The 24,106-nt window shown below is 50.2% G+C and overlaps 1 protein-coding gene across 3 annotated transcripts in view; it reads left to right on the forward strand.

Moving 5' to 3' along the window:
• The window catches only part of AFAP1 (actin filament associated protein 1), a 148,714-nt gene that overhangs the window by 8,949 nt on the left and 115,659 nt on the right, over positions 1–24,106 (forward strand). Inside the window, exons 1-2 of one of the 3 annotated variants that reach the window (XM_070462508.1) lie at positions 2,277–2,568; positions 2,699–2,850. The exons of the other annotated variants lie outside the window; for them this stretch is intronic. The gene's annotated coding sequence lies outside the window, so the exon portion shown is untranslated. Of the gene's footprint in view, positions 1–2,276; positions 2,569–2,698; positions 2,851–24,106 lie in introns of those variants that run through there. 3 annotated transcript variants of the gene reach the window in all.

Consider the following 24,106-nt stretch of genomic DNA (forward strand, 5'->3'; position numbering starts at 1 on the left):
CCGTGCCAAGATGTGGACAATGTGTCGTCCACTGCGCTGGGAGCCAGGTGGACCTCTTCCGTCTGTGGACTCCTGTCCTTTATCCTCAATCTCCTTCAGTCCTTCTCCTTTCCCATTCCTTTGTCTTTTTGTTTTCCCATTGGGGAGATTTCTCCAACTTCTCTAAACCCTTCTTTGAATTTTGTGTTGCCATGATTATTTTAATTTCAGGAGCTCCTTCAAAGTCCCTGAAAATATTTAAAACAAAAACAAAAACCCGTCTTTTCTTGTTTCAAGGATGGTGGTCAGAGGTTTTATAACACCCTGCATCCTGGAGGAAAAATTTATCTTCTCATGGCTTTTCAGCTTGATTATCTAATAAAACCCAAAGGATTTGAGAGTAGTTTCATCACACTGCTGTAGTTTGAAGGGAACATTTCCATTTGGCCCATTATCTATTTTCTAATATGGAGAAAAGACAGCTTTTGGTCCTTGTTGGTATTAGAAGACTTTTTTTCCCCCCCCACACTCTAAGTCACATGGGATCTCACTTCCCCCACCAGGGATTGAACTTACGCCCCCTTCAGTGGACCACCAGGGAAGTCCCTGGAAGATAGCTTTTGTATGTCTTCAGATACCTCCGTTGAAAACATTTCTTTTCCAGCCATCGCCAGGCTGCAGCTGACTTTGCCGTCTGCTTTGTGCACTTAAGATTGTCCACTCTGTGAGGAGCTGCCGTCAGTGGGTCCAGAGTTTGGAATCCTGTGTCTTTTTACCTGACCCAGTGCCCAAGGCATATGCGGTCTCTGGGGGCAGTGGCATTTAGGAGCCTCCTTTTTTTGGGTTGTGTTAATACTTTACTTGTAAGTTTATCAAGAAAAGGAAAAGGAAGTAGTAATAACGATGGATTCTAGCTCTGGACGTTAAATGATGGTGTGACAGATGAGGGGTATTTTTTTTTAAATTTTTTTTTGGCCATGCTCTATGGTTTGTGGGATCTTAGTTCCCCGACAGCAGCGAAGGCTCACGTCCTAACCACTGGGCAGCTGGGAATTCCCAAACGAGGGCGTTTTTAGCCACGGTAGGTAGACTTCCCTGGTGGCTAGGTGGTAAAGCGTCGGGAGACCTGGGTTCAATCCCTGGGTCGGGCAAGATCTCCTAGAGAAAGAAATGGCAACCCACTCCAGTACTCTTGCCTGGAAAATCCCATGGACGGAGGAGCCTGGTAGGCTACAGCCCATGGGATCACAAAGAGTCGGACACGACTGAGCGACTTCAGGTTGAGTTAGGTTTGGGGTTGTCATCTAGCGTGGACCTTTCTGTCAGGAAGTTATAGAAGTGACTTCTTGGGAACAGGACAGAGTGCCTTCTAGGGGACGTTTGATGAAGAGCTTTGTGGTGAATGTCCAAGAGAAAGACTGCATATGAAAGTCATTTTGGAGCCCTACTTTTCGAATGACTTTTGAAACCAGTCAAGGGTTTGCCTAAACATTTTCACCATGTGATTCTCAATTAATTTAACCGTGAGAGTCAGGGACGGTTCTTGGGGACATGGGGCATGATGCTTTCTTTTAAAATCCCATCTTCCCAATGAATACAAATTTGTGTGTTGGGCAGTCCTAAGTGAGTTGAGTTTTTTTCTCTAGATGGCTTAATCATTTGAGTTTTCCTGTGCTTAACGTGTGACCCACTGTCTTAGCTTGTTTAGGTTGCTATAACAGAACATATAGACCGGGTGCTTTATGAGCAACAGGAGTTTCTTTCTCACCATTCTGGAGGCTGGAAGTCTGAGCTCAAGGTGCTGGCCGATTCTGTATCCAGTGAGGACCTGCGTCCTGGCTCACAGACAGCATCTCTGGTTGTGTCCTCATATGTTGGAGGGACATGGGCGCTGACTGGGGTCTAACTAAGGGAACTAATCCCCTCCAGGGGCACCCCACCCTCATGACCTAATCACTTCCCAGAGGCCCCACTCCTCTAATACTGAGACACTGGGGACTAGATTTCAACATATGAAGTCTGAGGGGACATGGACGTTCAGCCTGTAGGACCCTCTAAGAAGCCCAGACGTACTGTGTGTTCGTGATCCATGTGTGCTAAGTCGCTTCAGTCCTGTCCGACTCTCTGTGACCCTGTGGACTGTAGCCCACCAGGCTCCTCTGTCCGTGGGATTCTCCAGGCAGGAATACTGGAGTGGGTTGCCATGTCCTCCTCCAGGGGATCTTCCCGACCCAGGGATCGAACCCCAGTCTCCTGCAGCTCCTGCATTGCATGCGGATTCTTTACTGCTGGGCCACCGGGGAAGCTCGTGTCTTCACGGTAAGTGGGACTGAGTGGTCTAGAAAGTCTAACATTGCCTTTTGGAGTTTGAGCCACCACCCCCATCATGGCTGGCACTGTTTACGGAGTGCTAACTACGTCTCAGGCACCATGCCAGACACTCTCCATCTGTATCTCTTTTAACCTTTTCAGCAGCTCTTGGGGAGGTAATGTCCTCCTTTTGCAGTTGACAAAATGAGATGAAGACTCACGGAGGCTAAAGTTAACAATACTGCATTGTACGTTTAAAAGTAGCTGAGCAAGTAGATGGTAAGTGTTCCCATCACAAGAAAAAAAAAATTGTAACTGTGTGTGGTGATTGATGCTAATGTGGTCCTTTCACAGTACTTGCATGTGTCAAGTAGTTAGGTTGCCTGCCTGAAACTAACAGTGTTGGTAGTTACTTCGAGGTAAAAACAACGAGGTGACGAGACAGAGAGGAACTCTCCCAAGATCACGAAGGAGGTGGGATTCCAACGCCAACACCAGAGCCGTGAGGAGCGTGCGGCCCGGCCTCTGCGTTTGTTAGGACGTTCCGGTGGCCCACACCCGGTGAGCGGAGCGCCCGTGGGCTGTCCTCTGGCAGCCCCTCAGAACACAGCAGTGGGCAGAGCAGTGCCGCCGGGCAGCCTGGCTGCTGTTGGCCCGCCCGGCGGGCCTGCGGTGTCTCTGCTCCCGCCTCCCTTCCCTCCCGCGTTCAGTGGCTCGGCGGGTTGGGTGCAGCGGTCCCTGCCCGCCGCACACATCGGGAGGGGCCTTGTACGGAGACTGACCGTAGGCTGTTAGGGAGGGCCGCACAAGATGCTGCGGTTTCGGAAGGTGGGCGAAGGGACCACCGAGGGGTGGTCCTAAGGGGGACGTTGCATGGGGCATCGGCTTTCCACAGCAGAACCGACGATTCCAGCCACCCTGTCTCACTCGGATGCCTTTTCCTGAAATCTCTGTTTCTTAGTGCAGAAAAAGGCATCGTCTCTGCACCGCTGATTTCTATGAGTCCAGTTTTGGATGTTCAGCAGGTTGGAGGCGCCTGGGCTGGACAGAGGAGCCTGCATCTCCCGCCTGGTGGGACAGCTGGCAGGCGTGGTGCAGAGGTGTGTTGCCCGGCCTGGGCCCAGGCCTCCAGCTGCCCAAAGACGGCTGCCACCAGGGCCCAGAGACGGAGAGACAAGGCAGAGAGCACTCAGCGTGTCCCCAGGACGCCAGAAGCGTGGACAGACGGCCTCTTGGGCAGAAGGGCTGCTGTGACTGACTCCCACGCTGCCTGCTCTCTGAGGCTGAGCCATCCTTTGTCCCACAGTGGAAGGTGCTTCCAAGGCCCCTGAAGTCCTGGCGGTCTGTCTGCATTGCCTGAGCCCCAGGGAGGGCGGCCAGGTGTGACTGCGGCACTGCAGGCCCCCAGACCGTCTCTGAAGAGGATTTCAGAGTCGGTCAAGTCTCCTGGGAATACCAGCGTGGGGTGGTGCAGAAAAACCACTTCCGTGTCACGGCTCATGTAGCATGACTTAGAAGCGTCTCATACCCAGGTGGAAAGTGGAAACAAATCCTGTCTTTGGGTTGCACTGGATAGCACTGCGACTCCTGTGAATACAAGGCTTCAGGCGTGGGGACCGCCAGCCTGCTGATGGGGCGTCTTGTGTTTCCCACTGTGGGGGAAGGCGGGCCAGGAGGAGGGGCCCCACACTTGCCAAGCACCTGGTACTCGCCAGCGGTCTTACAGAAGTGTCCCCTATAATATCATTTTAGAGCTAAATATTTTTGATGAAGATGAAGATGGAGGCTTAGAGATGTTAAAGTTGCTCAAGGTCACATAATTACAAGTGGGGAAAATGAAATGTTTGATGAACTCAAGGGTTTGACCTCAAAGCCCTTGATCTTTCCCGGACACTTGGTTCCTTCCCTGGATAGCAGGGTCGTGATTCAAACCTCAAGAAAGTGAGGTTTTGTGGAAAGAGGGCCCTAGGGACATGAGGTCTCTCCAGACTTGGAATCTGCCACACTGGGCTTCTACATTAGGGACTGGCCATCTGGAGCGAAGCCCCTGGTTTAGGAGGACTTTTCTCTGTGGAAGTAAACGGAGACCAACCGCCTGAGAGAGGCGAAGGCTATTTATTAAGAGCTGCTTAGAGCAAAGGGGTTGGCCTCCGTCACTTGTGCTTGGCAGAGGCTCAGAGGAGGGGGTGAGCTTTCTAGTGGAGGAAAGGGGGCTCACGGGGCCTGATGGAGTTGGGGGCTGCAGGCTCTCTAGAGGAGTGTCCAGGTTACTGTTCAGGGGGCAGGGAGGTTGGTCCTGAGTTGGAAGCAGGACAAAGACTAGGAAGGCCATTAGATATCAGTCTGGTCCTGGCCGATTGTCACGGGGGTTGCTGTCTGGCTTCCTGGGTTGTCCGTGGAGACAGCAGTCTGTCCTCCTGAAGGTCTGACTCACAGCAGGCTGGCTCTCTGGGCTGGCGGCTGCAGGCTGAGGGTCACAGCTCTGCTTTTGCACGGTCTGGTCACTGTCATTGTATACTATCTTTCATCTTTCTCTTCTTGTTAGAAATATTAAAAAATTAGAGGACTTCCCCAGTGGTCCAGTGGTTAAGAATCTGCCTGCCAATGCAGGGGACACAGGTTCAATCCCTGGTCCAGGAAGATCCCACATGCTGCAGAGCAACTAAGCCCGTGGGCTGTGACTGCTGAGGCTGCGCTCAGCGAAACCGAGGTGGAGAGCAGCTCAGTTGCTTGCTCAAGCTCTTGGCATTATTTCTGAGAGACACAGCACACTGCTAGTTTCAGGAAGTGTTTATTGAGCATGTCGTCTGTAATGGGTGCTGACATGAAATTGCATTTAGGGATGGGGTACAGGGCAAGAGACCTGAGTTCGATTCCTGGGTCAGGAAGGTCCTCTGGAGGAGGTCATGGCAACTCACTCCAGTGTTCTTGCCTGGAGAATCCCACGGACAGAGGAGCCTGGCGGGCTGCAGTCCATGGGGTCCCAAAGAGTTGGACACGACCGAGCAGCTGACACTTTCACTTTCACACAGGGGAGACAGTCCGCAGGCACCAGACCTGCTCGTGGAAGGAGGGAGGGGCCCTGTGGGGAGCAGAGGGAGGGGTCTCTGGACAATGCATGCGACTCTGATGTTCCTGCAGCCCGGTCTGAGGCTCAGTTATTGCAGAGACACTTCCCAGAGAGACTTGATTTTGATTTTGGCTCACCAGAGACTGAAAGCGAAAGTCACTCAGTCGTGTTCGACTTTTTGTGACCCCCGTGGGCGATACAGCCCATGGGATTCTCCAGGCCAGAATACTGGAGTGGGTAGCCTTTCCCTTCTCTGGGGGATCTTCCCAACCCCAGGGATCAAACCCTGGTCTCCTGCATTGCAGGCAGGTTCTTTACCAGCTGAACCACCAGGGAAGCCCAAGATAACCTGAGACTGAGTGACCTCTAATGTAAAACGGCCTGAGTCACGGCCTTGAAGGTTAGTGCTGCTGCACCCTAGCTGGCCTGCTGTCACCCCCTAACTCCTGTGGGGGGGGCGTCACAGGGACTAGAGTGCTGTGCCTGCGAGTGGCTCAGTGGGTATCTCGTAGCACGTGGATTTGATGCTGGTTGTGATGCATCAGACTTTCCCGCTTTCCCCCACTTGGAAGAAGGTTTTCCCACACCTTGGGCTTTGCTCCGAGGCCACAGGGTTAGAGCAGGGCCCGGCAGTTTGCTGGGTGACACGCATGTTGAGTGCTCAGTCGCTCAGCCGTGTCCGACTCTTTGTGATCCCTTGGACTGTAGCCCTCCAGGCTCCTCTGTCCATGGGATTCTCCAGGGAAGAATACTGCAGTGGGTTGCCATTTCCTCCTCCAGAGGATATTCCAGGCCAGGGATTGAACGTGTGTTTCCCTTATTGCAGGCAGATTCTTTATTGCTGGGCCACCAGGGCAGCCCGTGTTGTGTGCATGCGAGCAGAGAGCTTTGGATAGTGTGGCAAGAGGCAGTGCCCAGGGCCGTGGGGTCATTGGTTATGAATGTGCCTGTAGCAGCGGCAAGCAGAGAGCTTTGGATAGTGTGGCAAGAGGCAGTGCCCAGGGCCGTGGGGTCATCGGTTATGAACGTGCCTGTAGCAGCGGCGAGCAGAGAGCTTTGGATAGTGTGGCAAGAGGCAGTGCCCAGGGCCATGGGGTCATTGGTTATGAATGTGCCTGTAGCAGCGGCGAGCAGAGAGCTTTGGATAGTGTGGCAAGAGGCAGTGCCCAGGGCCGTGGGGTCATCGATGAACGTGCCTGTAGCAGCGCATCAGGCTGACACAGAGGGGCGGGGGTTTCTCCTCTGTGCGTCCCCTGCTCTTTCGGCGCGTTTTATTTGGGTGTCTCCTATACAGACGGTGTGACTTCAGCTTTTGTCACCAAGTAGTTACAGCAGCTGGTACCTCCTCTGTGGGTCACTTTTTGTGCTGCAGCTCCTTTAAGGAAATTGCAGCTCTCCCGCCTGAAGCACACTGCCCCCCGATTGAAGGTGCTCCTGACTCCTGAGCACCTTGGGAGGTGTATTCTGGTGGAGGAAGTACTCCTCTCTGTTCGGTGGTCTCTGGTGACGGTCCAAGTCGGCAGAGTCTGTAATGTGTTGTCTGAAACCCCTGCCCACCCTCTGCCTCCCCTTCCTTCTCCTCCTTCTCCCTGTTTTCTTTTCTTTCTTTTGAAATATTTCTTATTAAAAATTGAGCAAATACTTTGGTTTCCTTCATTTGCTCTTCTTTGCTAGTTACATGTTGAGTGAACCCGAGAAAATTAATAAGATTTTACTTCCCTTCAATAATGATAACAGCTACTCTTAAGCGAGAGGTGGACCGTGTGCCAGGCATTGAGAAGTGGCTTTTAATCCTCACACTCAACCAGCTAAGATAGATGGTGTTTACCCATCTATCCCAGTTAATGGGGAGGGGATTTAGCTCAGAGAGCTTGAGACATCCTCCCAAAGTCACACAGCCAGGAAGTGGCAAAGCAGAATCAAACACAGGTTGTCTGTGTAGATGGATAGTCTGATTCCAAAATGGGCTTATAACTCCTGGAGGCCATAGAGCTGAACTTAGGTCGGAATGGCCCTGATGTAGCTGCCTTTATGTATCTTTATTATTAACAGATATTTACTTGAAGTAAACTTCCTTGCCTTCAATAATATGGAGTATTTGAAAGCTTATATTTCAGTCTTGCATTTTACACTTTAGGTTTGCCCTTGATACACGTATTTATTATTCAGTCACAGGGCTTTATAGTGATGACCTTTTCCCCGACATATGCTAAGTCGCTTCAGTCATGTCCAACTCTGAGCAATCCTGTGGACTGTACCCACCAGGCTCCTCTGTCTATGGGATTCTCTAGGCAAGAATCCTGGAGTGGGTTGCCATTTCCTCCTTCAAGGGATTCCAGACCCAGGGATTAAACCCACATCTCTTACATCTCCTGCATTGGCAGGCAAGTTGTTTGACCTGTATCATAGTGCCGCTTGGGAAGCCCAAGGGAAATGAATCCCTAATTAATAGACACACATGCTAATTGTTTTAATTATTACACACTTCGAGCTGTTGCTTAGGCTTTCCTTGTGATACTCATGTCAACAGGATCTGCTATCATAGGTAGAAAATCAGAATATTAAGGAAAGAATACTTATAGTTTCCAAACTTTCAAACTGGACATTTTACATTGTTCAGTATATAATTAGAATTAAAGCTTCACAAAACTATACTTACTGTAATATAGATGATGAACCAGCATGATTTTTAATTTCATTAAAACTTGGAGCTGGTTGCCTGGAGCAACCACAGGCCAGAAAAAAAAAAAAAAGAACTTTGATCTCAGCCTCACACCTTATACAAAAACTAGCTCAAAATGGACCACGGACTTAAATGTAAAATGTAAAACTATTAAACTCTGAGGAAAAAAGAAACAAAACAGAAAATCTTTAAGGTTTGTGCTTGGTTGCTCGGTTGTGTCCGACTCTTTGTGACTCCATGGACTGTAGCCCACTAGGCTTTTCTGTCCATGGGATTTTCCAGGCAATAATCCTGAAGGAAATCATCCCTGAATATTCATTGGAAGGACTGATACTGAAGCTGAAGCTCCAATACTTTGGCCACCTGATGTGAAGAACTGACTCATTGGAAAAGACCCTGATGCTGGGAAAGATTGAAGGCAGGAGAAGGGGATGACAGAGGATGAGATGATTGGATGGCATCACCGACTCAATGGACATGAGTTTGAGCAAGCTCTGGGAGATAGTGAAAGACAGAGAAGCCTGGCGTGCTGCAGTCCATGGGCTCGCAGAGCTGGACATAACTGAGAGACTGAACTGAACTGAATACTGGAGTGGGTTGCCGTTTCTTCCTCCAGGGGATCTCCCAGCCCAAGGATCGAACCTGAGTTTCCTGCTTCTCCTGTGTTGGCAGGTGGGTTCTTTACCACGGTGCCACCTGGAAGCCCTGTAAGGTTTAGGGCTAAGCAAAACATTCTTGTGTGGACTTGACCCTGAAAGCACAACCCATGAAAGGAAAACCTGATACATTGGACTTCATCAGAATTGAAACTTTTGCTCTGCGGAAGATTTTGCCAGTGGGAAAGGGGAAGGAGAGAAAAGGTAAGAGTGGGAACTGAGAGGTACAAACTACTCTTACATAAAAAAATTGTAAAATAAGCTGCAAGGGTAGATTGGATAGCACAGAGAATATAGCCAGTATTTTGTGATAGCTTTAAATGGAGCATAATCTATAAAACATTGAATCACTATGTTGTATATCTGAAAACTAATATAATATTGTAAATCAACTCTCCTTTAATAAAAATAAACCAGTTAAACAAACATGTCATCTTCCTGTGTAGAGGGAAAAACAAAAGACTGTGTTAAGAGGTTGAAAAGACAAGCTGCAGACCAGGAGAAAATATTTACAAACCACATATGTGCTAAAGGCCTAGTATTTAGAATATATATATATATTAAAAAAGAACTCTCAAAATTCAGCAGTAACATTAACAGTCTAAATAGAAAATTAATAAAAGACATGAAGAGACATTTCATTAAAGAGGATGCACAGATGAGAAGTATGCACATAAAAATATCTTGAATATCATTAACCCTTGGTGAAATGCAGATTAAGACCGCAGTGAGGTATTACTGCACACCTCCAGGAATTGGCTAAAATAAAAAATTGTGACCCCACTAAATGCTGGTGAGGATTCAGAAAAACTGGGTCATTCATGGCTGATGGGAAGTAGTATAACCAGTTTGGAGAACAGATTGTCAGTTTATTTAAAAAAAAAAAAGCAAACAACACATGTGGGACAGTTAGGGAGTTTGGGAGTTTGGATGGACAGGTACACACTGCTATATGTAAAATGGATAACCAACAGGGACCTACCATATAACACAGGGAGCTCTGCTCAATATTCTGTAACAGCGTAAATGGGAAAATAATTGGAAAAAGAAATTGAAAAAGAGTAGACACATGTATATGTAAGTGAATCGCTTTACTGGATACTTGAAACTAACACAGCATTGTTAATCAACTATCCTCTAATATAAAAAAAAACAAAAACAAAAAGAAAACTAAAAACTAAATGTGCAACTACCATATGACTCAGCACTTTGGGGCAAATTTATCCAGAGAAATGAGGACTTAGGTTCACATAAAAACCTGAGTATGAATGTTCATGGCAGCTTTGTTCGTAATACGCAGAAATTGGAGATAAACCAGATGTCTTCAGGGGCTGAGTAGGTTTAAGGGATATGGTACCTCCAATCCCATGGAACCTGACTCTGCAGTAAAAAGAATTGTGACAACCTGTGTGCATCTCCAGAGGATAATTTTTTGTTCGGTCGCTAAGTCGTGTCTGACTGGGACCCCATGGACTGTGGCACACCAGGCCCCTCTGTCCTCCACTAACTCACGGAGTTTGCTATCCAGTCATCTCATCCTCTGCCAGCCCCTTCTTTTGCCTTCAGTCTTTCCCAGCCTCGGGATCTTTCCCATGAGTCGGCTCTTCACATCACGTGGCCAAATTATTGGAGATGTAGCTTCAGCGACAGTCCTTCCAGTGAGTATTTAGGGTTGATTTCCTTTATGATTGACTGGTTTGATCTCCTTGCTGTCCAGAGAATTATACTGAATGAGAAAGAAAGCCAACTCCCGAAGTTTACACAATGTATGAGTCCATTTATACAGCATTCTTGAAATTACAGAATTGTGTAAATGGTGAGCAAATTAATGGGCTAGAGGCTAAGAAGGGGGGAGGAGGCAAGCAGGGAGGGGAGTGATTATAGAAGGGCAATGTGAGGAATCCCTGTGGTGCTGCAGGTGGACTGTGTTTTGACTGTTGTGATGCCAGCATCCTGTTGTGAGATTGTGTTATGGTTTTGTAAGATGTTACCACTGGGAGAAATTAGGTAAAGAATATACGGAATTGGGGGCTTCCCTGGCGGCTCAGATGGTAAAGAATCTGCCTGCAATGCAGGAGACCTAGGTTTGATCCCTGGGTTGGGAAGATTCCCTGGAGAAGAGAATGGCAACCCACTCCAGTATTCTTGCCTGGAGAATTCCACGGACAGAGGAGGCTGGTGGGCTACAGTCCATGGGGTCGAAAGAGTCAGACATGACTTAGCAACTGACACTTTATGTGAGATTAAGGATTTCCCTATTGGTCCAGTGGTTAAGACTCTGTGCTCCCACTGCAGGGGGCCTGGGTTCCCACCATTCCTGACTGGGGAGTTAGATCCCACACGCCACGACTCAGAGCTTGTGTGCCACAACTAAGACCCGGTGCAGCCAAATAAATATTTTTTAAAAGATCATATGAGATTATATATGTTTGTTTAACTGAATCACTTTGCTGAACACATGAAATTAACACATAAATATTATGAGTCAACTATGCTCCAATAGAAAATAAAGATTAGAAAAGAGTATGTGGGATTTCTTCTTTCTGATAATTACATGTTAGTCTACAATTATTTCAAAGTAAAAAAGTTTAATAAAAATATGCTGGTTGCTAAGCATTCAACTGGTTTTGTTATTCACTGGAGAACTCTTCTAGAGGAATTTAAGAACTTTTGGCTTTTCAAGAATCTTTATGATTCTAAAGAGATTTTATATGCCCATTATAAAGAAATCAAAACAATGCAGAAAAGTACACATGTGAATGTTTTTTAAAAAAATCACTCTAATCCTATCCTTTGGAAATCACCATCAATTTGAATGTGAAAGTCTGTCAGTCATGTCCGACTCTTTGTGACCCCATGGACTATACAGTCCATGGAATTTTCCAGGCCAGAATACTGGAGTAGGTAACTGTTCCCTTCTCCAGGGGATCTTCCCAACCCAGGGATCCAAGCCAGGTCCCCCGAGTTGCAGGCATATTCTTTACCAGCTGAGCCACAAGGGAAGCCCAAGAATTCTGGGGTGGGTAGCCTATCCCTTCTCCAAGGGATCTTCCCGACCCACTGCCATGACAGTCTTCAGGAGGAAATACTACGAGTATTTCCTTCACCACACATTCAGTTTGCTTTCCTTCTGAAGACTGCCATGGCAGTGCATACCCTCCTTTTGATATCAGGAAGCCACAGCTCAGAGAATTTGGATGACTTGATGAAGGGCGCACACGGAGTTAATGGCAGAATTGGCTCCTCAGTGTTAAGACCTTTCCTAATACTTTGCCCGGGCCAGCCCTGCCCTTTCCTCTCCTTGTGCCTCGGAGCAGCGGTTCTCCAAGTGTGGTGGTCACTTGGAGCACGCCTCTGTCACTCGGGAGCTTGTTACAGATGCAGATTATCATGCCTCCACCTCTGGAGTCAGCATTTTTCTTTTTTTGCCTTGCTGTGCGGCATGAGGGATCTTAGTTCCCCGACGAGGGATCGAACCTGCAGCCCCTGCATTGGAAGCTCGGCGTCTTAACCACTGGACCACCAGGGCAGTCCCTTGAAATCAGAATTTTGGTTTTGCTGAGGCCTCTGGGTGGCTCTGAGGATACTCTGCAGGACTGAAGGTGCTTTGCCTTGACAGTGTTGTTTGAACAGCAGATTCGTGCGCGTTAAAAAACGGACAGTGTGAATGACCTCTCACCGCTGCTGCTGCTGCTCCTTCACTGCGCCGGCTTCTGCTGTGATTCGCGCGCTGTCTGGTCATTTGTCTCCCCCATTCAGTCCTGAGCTCCCTGTTGTGTGAGCTCCCGGGGCTCTGCAGGGCTTTCCAGCTCGTCTGTCCAGGCCCTGGGTCATTGACTAGATGAAGGAGCCGGTGAACCTGACGGTGGGTCAATTGCCCAGCTTCTCCCCCAGCCCCTGGTGTCTGCGTGGTCGCTTCTGCTGAGTTCACTCCTTGCTTTTCTTCCCTTGCTCCCTTCCACAGTTTCGGGGGTCTAGTCTGCTCTGTGCTGGACTTTCGAAATCAAAAATGATCGAGTGTGTTGGTATATTTAAAATGGATAACCAGCAAGGACCTACTGTACACCACATGGAACTCTGCTCGATGTTTTGTGGCAGCCTGGGTGGGCAGGGGGTCTGGGTGAGGATGGATTCAAATGCATATGTGGCTGAGTCCCTTAGCTGTTCACCTGAAACTGTCACAACATTTGTTTATTAATTGGCTTATACCCCAACACAAGATAGAAAAAATGGTCGAATGTTAAAAATGACTGTGTCCCTCAACTGGAGTTGCTTCTGCAGCTCAGGTCCAGCCTCTTCCCCCTCTCTCTTCCAGATCTGACTGCCCTGCCCGGCTTGTTTTTACTGACTTAATGCATCCTTATTCGTCGCTCAGACTAGACCCCTCCATGGTTCTTACTCTCCTTCTTTCACCTCTGGGTCTAATTAAACCTCGTTGTACATTTCTTTCATGTGTCTTTTTTTCTCTCTCTCTTCTCGCTGTTTCGGCTCTGGGCTAGAACTTCGTCGTGTTGCATTTGAATCGTTGTAATAAACATTGAATTCTTTCCTTGTCAGAGAATACTTTCTGTACTTCATTTTCCACATCGCTCCTAGAATGATCTTTCCAAAACACAAATGAATTCTATTCGCCTGTGCAACCAGCTCAGCAAGGGTGCACGTTTTGTTAGAAACGTGATGACCTGTCTTTGGGCATCCCAAGGACTCTAGGGAGACAAACTTGCTCATCTGTAAGACCAGGGAAGAATCTTGGGAGGGACCACGTGGGATGCTGGCAGCACTGCTGATGCTCGCATCAGGAGGCCTCTCGTCCCGGTTCTGATACTCGCTGGATGTCGCTGGAGAAGTTCCTCCATGTCTGTGCATTTTGGTTTCATTCTCCCAAGAGAGGGGTGTGATGAAACGTCCTGGCGGATCACACACAGGGCTGCAGGGAGGAGCAGATGAGATGCGTGGAGGAAAGCTCTGCAGTCTGTTAAGGCGGTTATGTGCTGTGGGGGTGACATGGTGTAAACAGCGTTTCTGGAATAATTTAAAGCCCGGTCGTAGGTCTGCCTCAAGACACCAGTGGGTCCTTGTGTGTGGCACCCCCACCCCTTCCCGGCATTAGGGTCTCTCTATTGCAGTTACAGCTGCCCGAGACGCCCCTCCCCCACCCACAGCCTGGAAAGGAGGCTCTTTCCTGCCTATATTTGTTGGCATCAGCTCAGTGCCTTAGGGACGGAACGCGCCTGGAGAGCTGTGGAGAAGACAGCTCGTGGCCCACGGGGGGGTGGGGGGGGGGCAGGGGAAGGACTGGGGGAACCGGGTGGGGAGTCACTTCGTGGGAACTTGCCAAAGCCTTTCTCAACCCATCTGCTCACAGAAGTGACCCGCATGAAAAGTAAAAGATCTGCTGGAGACAGATGGACTGGATTAGTCCGGTACTGAGGCTTTTGCGGCCTCAGAACAGCCCATGACAGAGCTGCCAGGATCTGATCGCTTTCTGGGGAGTACTGGGTCAGCCAAGGGGCTGGAGAGGGTGGGGGGGCCGTCCACACCCTGCCGCTCTGGCCTGGCCCTGGTCCCTGAAAAATGATGCCTAGGAGGGGTCTCTCAAGTCCATTTCTTAACCTCCTTAGGCTGTGGTGACTTTCATCTGTAACAGCCACCCACAGCAAAGGGCTTCTCAGGATTAGACGAGGCAGTGTAGTGACACGTGGACATGGAGAAGGCTTGCAGGAGACGGGCTGGAGTTAGGGGCAGTGAGGAGCCTTTGGCACGTAGAAGACACGTCAGGTATTTGAGGGATGAATGAATGACTGAATGCATGGATGATAACCCCTCTGCTCTTGGACAGGACTCAGAGCACATGTGTCCTGCTGACCCTGGCTACTAAGTAGGCTGGTTGCTTAGTTCTCTGCTTTCACTTGTGATGGCTTAAGAATGGGCAAAGTCCTTTAGTTATTTTTCTGGTCATTGGCGAAATTCCTTTTTATCACTCTTAGACTTTGGAGGTGACACCTATCTTTTTATACTTGACCCTCTCATTCAGCTGGTGGCCCCCCTGAGACCAGAGAGGGCAATGGACTTCCCTAAGGTGACGTTGCTCAGTGGCCCTGGGGCCAGGACTAGGGCTTAGGCTTTCCTGATAGCTCAGTTGATGCTGGGGAAGCTTGAAGGCAGGAGGAGAAGGGGACAACCGAGGATGAGATGGTTGCATGGCATCACTGACTCAGACGTGAGTTTGAGCAAGTTCCGGGAGTTGGTGATGGACAGGGAAGCCTGGAGTGCTGCAGTCCATGAGGTCACAAAGAGTCAGACACGACTGAGCGACTGAACTGATAGCTCAGTTGGTAAAGAATCTGCCTGCAATGCAGGAGATTCCTGGGTTGGGAAGATCCGCTGGAGAAGGGATAGGCTACCCACTCCAGTATTCTTGGACTTCCCTTGTGGCTTAGCTGGTAAAAAAGTCTACAATGTGGGAGACATGGGTTCGATCCCTGGGTTGGGAAGATCCCCTGGAGAAGGGAAAGGCTACCCACTCCAGTATTCTGGCCTGGAGAATTCCACGAACTGTATAGTCCATGGGGTCACAAAGAGTCGGACATGACTGAGCGACTTTCACTTTCTAGGACTGGAGTTCTCAGTCCCTTGAGCTCCACTGGCTGTCTTTTCTATATTGTGTGGCTTTTCTGTTTCCATCCTTGACAGTGTGGTAACGCTGAAATGCCCTGTGCTCTTTAGAGGGAAATGCCCTGTGCTCTTTCAAGGATGGAAAATGGCCCAGACTTGAATTTTTCTTTCCTGCAGCTTTCTCATGGCTCAGAATTAATCCCTGTCTACTGATGGGGAACATAAAGGAAGTTGTTTTGTGTGTAAACTTTCACCAGAGTCTTTTTGCACCTGGGAGTTTATTTGGTTTGGACGGGAATGAATCTCTGGCATTGGTTCCTGTATTCCAGAAGCACAGAGAACTCTACACTCTTTTTTAGGGCATTGAGCCAGACTTGTCTCACTCTACCTCATTTCCTCATGCCTGGAGTTTCAGTGAGTGTTGGTGAGCTGGTGGAAGTGTGCGAGGGCCGGACTGTGGATTGCACCCCTTCTCCTGAACTGGAGGATGTGTGCTCACTGCACACCTGTTGGAATAGAATCCCCGGGAATGGAGCTTTGGCATCTAGAGGCCTTACAAGAGCCCCAGGTGATTATGGTGAGGTTGAGAGCCAATGTCCAAGGTGAGGGGAGTCCCGGGTAATGCAGGCGTCTTCTGCTTTCATCAGCTTAGAAGAGTTTGGGGTGCTTTTGGGGTGACTAGGAATATTGCACAAATAGATACGGAAATTACATAAATGCTACATCCTGATGGTTCAGATGGTAAAGAATCCTCTTGCAGTGCGGGAGCCCCAGGTTTGATCCCTGGGTTGGGAAGATCCCATGGAGAAGGAAAATGGCTACCCACTCCAATATTCTTGGCTGGAGAATCCCATGGATGGAGGAGCCTGGAGGGATGCAGTCCATGGGATCACAAAGAGTCAGACATAGCTGAGCAACTAACACTTTCACGTTTTTCACGTTTCACATCCTATTAATATTTACCGTGAGTGTGTGTATCAGCCCCTCAGTTTGTGCTGGGGGTCCTCTACCCATTCTTCTTTCTCTTCCTGGAGTAATGCGATGACAGCTGTTACGCAGAACCACAGCGAGTCTAGTCTGATTGGGCTCGAATGACCTGGGGTGTCTAGTGCCGTGTGGGCGTTTGTTGCCCTTCCGTCTGCTCCAGCTCTGTGCCCAGCGGCTGATAAACGTTGCCTCTAAGCAAGGGCTGTGGGGTCAGGCTTCCTGGCTCTGGCTGACGAGCCGTGCCATTCGGGGAAAGTTGTAAGACTTGTCTAAATCCCACTCTCTTCATCTGTAAAGACAGGAACAGCTGTCATCTCACAGGAGGGTTTTGAGGTTTAAGTGCAAACACATATATAAAGTGCGTAGTTTAGTGCCTCTACCAGCACACAGCAAGTATTCAGGAAAGTTGCCCTGATTGCATCATATAGTTTTTCTTTTTTATTAGTTTTTTTTTCAGTCGTTTAGATTTTCAATGTGCATATTCAAAGCTAATACATTTGTCAGAGATAGTTCATCCCTAGGCTTTGAAGCAAAGGTTTCTTTAGTGTCAACTTGTGGAGTGAACTCACCACTTAGATGGCAGCCCCGTTAGCACCTTCTTTCCAGTGCGTGTAGCCAAGGGGGTTCACGACTGGAGCCCTTCCTCTGAAAACTGATTTTAATCCGGTCGCCTGATGGGTCCTGGAGCTCTGTCTGCCTCTTGGATTTCTTCCTGGACACTCCTCTGCGGTGAGTTGTGGCACCAGGGGACGGTTTCATTGCGGCCTCATCAGTAGCCTTAGGGGATGTGATCCTACGCTAGAGGGAGCGCTGAGGTGCTGTTATTTCTGTGTCATCCAAAGTCAGGTGCTTCCTGTGGCCCACTGTGCCTTTCCTTCTTAGCTCTCTCCCATCAAACTGGTATTTTTTCGTCTGTCTCTGTCTGTGCTCAGTCGCTCAGTCCTGTCCGCAACCCCACGTACGGACTGTAGCCACGAGGTGTCTCCGTCCGTGGGATTTTCCGGGCAGGAATACTGGAGTGGGTCACCATTTCCTCCTCCAGGGGATCTTTCCGACCCAGGGCTCGAATCCACGTCTCCCGTGTCTCCTGCCTTGGCAGGCGGACTCCTTACCGCTGAGCCACCCGGGCGTCCCCACCCTTTGCCCGTTAGACTCGAAGTTCTGTTTGAACCAGGATCTGGTTGTTGCTGTCAGTGCCCCGTCCTCCTCGCTTAGCAATATCTGGCACCTGGTAGGTGCTCACTGAGTATTTGGCGAATGATAACACAGCAGAACGCAGGCTAAATCCACACGGTAAGATTAAGCTGTGTGGTATGAAATCTGCATCGACTCAATTCAGTACATCAGTTTTGTCGATGCCAGTTGAAAATGTTGTAGTAGCTAACGTAGTTCAGTAATCACTTATTGAGTGTCGTATGGGCATTGGGGCTCGAAGGACAGTATCTGATCCCTGCCATTGTGGACAGCAGCCTGGTGGGGTGGACGGACACATGGCCTTGATAGAAGATGGTCAGTGTTAAGATAAAGGGGCGTACACCATGTGCCCTTGGAACAGAGGGTAGGGTTTGTGCTTTATTGACACAGGTAAGAAGTCCAAACAACTGGAGTCACTCGTACGTCTTCTTGCTTGTAATGTGATAGGAGGCACCTCCCTTGGAGTCTGTGCTGAATAAACTCTCAAATGGCTTCTGTATGGATTGCATGGCTTTCGCTCAGGCCTTGTTTTCCTTTCCTTTATTAGAAAAAAAAACAATACAGGCTGGAGTTGTTGCGGGAGCTTGGACCAGAGGCTCGGCAAGGAGGTTTTGGTTCCGGCTCTGTCACTAACCCAGACTATTTACTTCCTTTTCCTGGCCGCCACATCCCACAGCCGTACCAGGAGTGTTGGGCCAGGTGATGTCGAGGGCTCTTTGAGTTCAGACTCTAAGACTGACCATTTCAATCCATCTTCCGCGGGAGCAGAGAAAGAACAAAGCAATTTGGGAATCGTTTACCAGCGTTCCTGGGACTTTGCAGCCTGATTTTGGGGGAATGTCGCTGCCTGCGAGCTCAGGGAGAGGCGTGAGCTGGTGGTCTGCTCGGTGCTGAGTTGGAGGGGCCCGCAGTGTGTGTTAACTTTCCCTGGCGTGAGTGGGGGCAGCTGCGAGGAGGGGGCACCCTGAGTGCCGAAGGTGGTGCTGAGTGCGGTCACGCGGAACCCCGGGTATGTCTTCCGAGAGTCCGTCTTCAGGATTCCACCCGCGTGGCAACTCTGCTTTCAGCACAGGAAGGGGGAGAGTCATCACTTGACATCCGGATGCTCTTTCACCTTCGCTCCAGGAGTGAGCAGATGACAGCTGTCGAGTCTAGCAGCGGCAGTCCCCTTCTCCGCTCAGCCCCGCTCTGATTTTGGATGACTTCAGGCCCTCAGTTCAGCTCAGTTCCGTTGCTCAGTCGTGTTCCACTCTTCGCAACCCCATGGACTGCAGCACGCCAGGCCTCCTTGTCCATCACCAACTCCCAGAATTTACTCAAACTCGTGACCATTGAGTCAGTGATGCCATGGTTGGATGACTTGAGGCCCTCAGAGGAGTTAAAACGAGGTCTTGCACATCCTCTTGCTTCTCTCTCAGAGAACTCGGAGGGAATGACACAGTGTGTGTTGTGGGCGTCCGAGCCAGAGACCCCAGCTGCAGGTCGTGTTGCCTTCAGTTGGGGGCGAAGGCGGGAGGAAAAGGCTGTCATCCTCTAACTCGATTTTACATGGTTGTTTTTAACGGTAATCATGGTTCCTTAAGTTTGTGTTTTGCTTCATAGTTCACTAGGAATTTTTAAATCCATTAGCTCATTTTATCCGCTCAGCTGTTTTGTGAAAAAGGCAAATTCGTGCCTTCTGTTTTCCGATGACTTCACTGTGGCCCGTGGAAGCTGAACGCCTTGACCAAAGTCAGGGGTTGAGTTAGCAGCTGGGCTGGGAGATCTTGGGCCTCTGGTGGCCCTGTTCCTCCCTTTCTGCTCCCCGTAATGGGACACGTTCGGGGTAGCCTTCTCTGGACCCCTTCCATCTGGGGAGGGGGCCTGGGAATTTCCGTTCACTTCGGAGCCTTGAGATGGCCTGTCCTCTGTCCGCTTCCTCCCCGAGGCGTGGGCATTCCTGAAACCCTGGGCTGACCTTGTGTATGTGTTTGGGGTGGTTTTGAACCTCCTGAATGGACTGTCCTCCAGGAGGGACCGCTGTGCCCACTGCCACACTCCTGGCTTGACCTGAACGTCCCTCTCTTTATGGGGATGGCGTGTGGTGTGTGCTACCTGTGTATTTTTTTGATTCAGGCTAGTGAGGGCCAGAGCTGAAGCCGCTACTGCAGTCAGCAAGCTGTCTTACAGTTGTGGTGTAGGTACTTCTGCTCCCCCTGTGAGCACCCGAGGGCGCGGCCGGGCCACGTTCATGGGGTCGTCGCGGTGGTGCTGCTTGCTGTCTGGGTCACAGTCCGTGTGTGGTGCTGCTGCCCGAGGTAGTAAGGCCGGCAGAGGTGGCAATCTGGAGAAGGACGTGTCAGTCCCAGAAATTTTCGTAGAAGACATGTACAAAAGAAACCTTTTCGGAAGAGTGGGCCTGGGGTTTAATTTCAGCTCCGAGGAGCCGCTGTGCGCCCAGAGGGCCTTGGGGTTTCCCTGTGACAGAGGGACTTGGTTCAATGCCTGTGACCATGCTCACTTTTCCCAGGACCTTTCTCCCGAATAAAGTGGGTTTTTCTGTCACAGTCACACTGCCTCTCTGAGAAGTCTTAACGGTAATTTTACAGGCTGATTTCTCACTCGTTCAACCCGAAGGACGACCAGCCAAGAACCAGACTCACAGCGTTTCGGCTCTGGGAACCGGGTCTGGGTTCCGGCTCCACTGCCCAAGGGGGAGGGTCGCTTTTTGAGCTAAAAAATGAGACACATGTCTGCCTCCTGCTCCTTCCTCGATGCTGTCTCACGTCCCTAGGTCGGCATTTGTTCCCGCTTTTAGGAGCTGAGTGGGCTGTGTGTACAGACAGTGAGGAGTAAAGTGTCCTGGGTAACATGCAGCTGGACTCTGTTTTCTCCTGCCCAGCTCTCGGACTTTGGATAAGTCGCCCGGAGTCACGGGGCGACCTTCCTTTTCTGTTATGCTTTTCTCGAAGGGTATTTGCAAGAGTTGATGAGGTAACCCCTGTGAAAGTGCTTTGTACTTTTTTAAGCAATTGAAGTGTAGGATGATCTATCAGTTTCAGATGTGCAGCATCGTGATTCAGTATGTTTATAGATGACACTTCACGAGAAGTTATTACAAGATAATGGCTCTAATTCCCCGCGTTCTATGTGCTTTTCCATTTTGGAAGATCTCAAGCCCGCGTGTGTTATTGAGGCAGATGGGGCTGGCTGGGCTCTGGGACGTGGGTCTCAGGACGGCCCACCGTCCTGCTGGCGGCCCTGCCCTCCTGGGCCCGCGCTGGGGTGCAGACAGCACGCGCTGTGTGCTGCGCTCAGTCCTGTCCGACCCTTTGCAGCCCCGTGGACTGTGCCCAGCAGTCTCCTCTGTCCCTGGGACTTACCAGGCAGGAACACGCAGTGGGTAGCCATGCCCTCCTCCAGGGGATCTTCCCGACCCGGGGATCAAACCCACATCTCCTGCACTGGCAGGTGGATTCTTTACCGCTGAGCCACCAGCAAAGCCCTCACACCTGCTGTCCTCCTGGGAGCCCGGGTTTGATCTGCCAGGCAGAGCGGCCCGTGTGGCCAGCCCCCAGTCAGGTCCCTGGCACTGGGCCTCCACGGGCTTCCCGGGGCCGAGGGGCGAGCGTCGTGGGTGTTGACACTGTGTGACTCCACCGGGGCGGGGGGGGCGGGGCTCCTGGGAGCTTGTGCCTGGTTTCCCCCCGGGTTCCGCCCTCTGTGCTTTGTGGTTTGCCCACGCTGCCTTGTACCTTCCTGCTGTAACAAACCACAGCTCTGGGCAGCTCCCCCGGCAGAGCAGTGATTAAGACTCAATGCTTCCACGGCAAGGGGCACCGGTTCGATCCCTGGTTGGAGAACTAAGGTTCCACATGCTGCACAGGGTGACCAATTTAAAACAGAACAAGGCAAAACCCCACAGCTCTTGAGTGTGTCTGACTGAAGGAGCAGGATGCAGACACGCGTCTTATTTTTCAGCTCAAAAATCAACCCTCTCCCTCCGGCAGTAGAGTGGGAACCCAGACCTGGTCCTGTGAGTCTTCCTAGCTGACTGTCGAGCCTGGGAGTGTTTGTGGGGACCCCTGACAAGAGGTCCTTTCCTTTTCTAAGCTTTAGTAAGTATGTGTATATATGATAAAATGGGTATTGTATATCTTTGAGATCTCTTTTATTCAGCAAATACCAGTGAGCATTTTTCTCCTATCACTAAAACATTTTTTCAGAACATTGTGACGTAAAGGTTTATGCACCATGAGAAACGTGAAGTTTACAGTTCACAGTGCCGTTAGAGGTCATGAAAATGCTTGTTTGTAGAACTGGGTGTGCATCTCTGACGATTTTCCTGGAACATGGTTCTGGGAGTGAGAAGATGACAGGAAGTGACCGCACGTGTGGTCTGATCGACGTGCCACATGGTTCATCGCGAAGGTGGTCTCCGCCCACAGCCTCGTGAGCAGGGCACAGGGGCGGCCGTCTTCCTGCATCCTCACTGACACCGTCTGATTGTTTGAAGCCGTGGCTTGTCAATCTGACATGTAACAGACAGCGTGTTTTACTTTGCGTTTTTGAGCATCAGTGAGGCTGAGTGGTTCATTGCGTGCTTGTGGCTCCTTTTTCTGACTTGTCTGTGCAGACCTTTTGGATGGATAGCGGTGGGCTCTTCCACCTTCTGCTCAGATGTTTTCTGACTCTTAGTCTGGGCTGTGGCGGGGCTCTCCAAGACAGAAGGCCCTGCACCCGCCCTCTGCTGTGTCTGCCGTAGGCCTCCAGACCACGGTTGGTGCTGAGGAAGTGGACTCTGGTTATGATAAAAAGCATGGCACCTTCAGCAGCCGACGTGAGCATCGTCAGAGCCGATGGAGCAGAACACGCAGGAAGCAGTGTGTACCCGAGGGCGAAGTGCAGGCTGTGTGTGCCTCGAGCCGCTGCCTCCTGTTCCTCACGTGTCCCGGAGAGACGGGGCCCCCGTGCCGTCTGTCTGACAGCCCTCCGATTTGGCCCATTGTCGTTTGCTGTCATCACGGCAGCAGTGGCTGAAGGCACAGCTTGGCTTAATCTGCACATTTGGGTGTTTGTGCTATTTATAAACAATTAGAACAGGCGTGGAAGCCTCTTTACCGCAAGCTGGCGAATGCAGCAAAACACGGACCGTCTGTTAACCCGTCTGCATGGGCGCGGGCACGAAGCAGTCACACAAACAAACACATTACCCATATTTAAATGTTTCTCATTAAAAAAAAAAAGGCATTCAGCCATTGGCCATATGGTTTAGAGGCTTTGCCTTGAAATGCACGACTTGGGCTATCAGACACTGAAATCTGAAGCCGTCTTAAAACCTTGCCCTAATCGCTGGGTCCCCTCCCTGCTCAGCAGACACATACATTTCCCCCTGTTTTGAGGAGGGAAGGGTGGAGGGGAGGAGAGTGTCACTTTGCACCGGCTTCGGTTTCAGTCTGTCTGTCCCTCCCCCATGCCTGTTCCCTATGTATATTTCATGACTCGCGCCTTCCCTTGCGGTGGACACATCCCTTCTCCTCTTTCCTGCTGCACTTTTTTTCTAGAGAATTTCTCACTGTCTAAGGTGTCTTTTGGTTTGTCTGTCTCCTCCTCCCTACCTCCCTGAAGGCTGAGGTGATTGTCTCCTGCATTCACTTGCCCTGTCACCAGGGCCCAGCGCATGGATTAATCAATACTTCTTGAATGGATGGGCTGAAAAACCTGTTCTTCTTCTTCTTTCTGCCACGTCATGAAAAATGCTTTTGGACAAAGCTGTCTGAAAGGGAACGGGGAAGAGTGTCAGCAGTTTTGGTTGTGCAGGTGGCTGCCAGTGGCTTTCCATCCCAACTCTGTCACCTGGAGGAAGGTGTGGGGCTGGAGTGCAGTCACAGAGATGGGCCCTGCAGGAAATCAGCTGAGTGTCCCAGCTTCTCATGGAGGGATGTGGTGCTGCCATGTGTGTTATGTGAAGAGCTGCTGGAGCCTAGAATCCCAGGCTGATGAATTCCTGGGCAGCTAAGAGCAAAGCTCGAGGCACAAGAATGTGATTTGCCCCAGGTCACCCAGATAGCGTCACAGGGTCTTCCCAGGTGGCACGGTGGTGAAGAATCCACCTGCCAAAGCATGAGATGCTAGAGATGTGGGTTCCATCCCTGGGTTGGGAAGATTCCCCTGGAGGAGGAAATGGTGACTCATTCCAGTATTCTTGCCTGGAGAATTCATGGACAGAAGAGCCTGGCGGGCTACAGACCATGGGGTCCCAGAGAGTCGGGGGTGACTGGGCAAACACTCACACCCCCGGGTAGAGCTGGGATCAGTACCTCTGCCTGTCTTCCCAGAGCCTGTTTAGCTGCTCAGCACACATCCTGCTTGCTGCTGAAGCCGTCTGCCTTGACTCTGAATACGGAACAGCAAGGGAGAGACCATTCTCTGGTGTCACAGGTGCAGGGGAAAACAAATAACCCAGCAGATTAAAAAGCTGTTCACAAGTCCTGTGTCCCGAGAGCATGGCTGTTTTCCTCAATGCTTTTATATTTCACAGTGCCTGGCATTTTCTTCTGAATTTTGTAAATCAAGTAAGACCAGAGAAGACATTGGGAGAACAGTAACTTTAGAAAAAGGAAAAAGAAATCA

Source organism: Odocoileus virginianus, unplaced genomic scaffold, assembly GCF_023699985.2.
Source record: "Odocoileus virginianus isolate 20LAN1187 ecotype Illinois unplaced genomic scaffold, Ovbor_1.2 Unplaced_Scaffold_5, whole genome shotgun sequence".
Classification (NCBI taxonomy): Eukaryota; Metazoa; Chordata; class Mammalia; order Artiodactyla; family Cervidae; genus Odocoileus; species Odocoileus virginianus.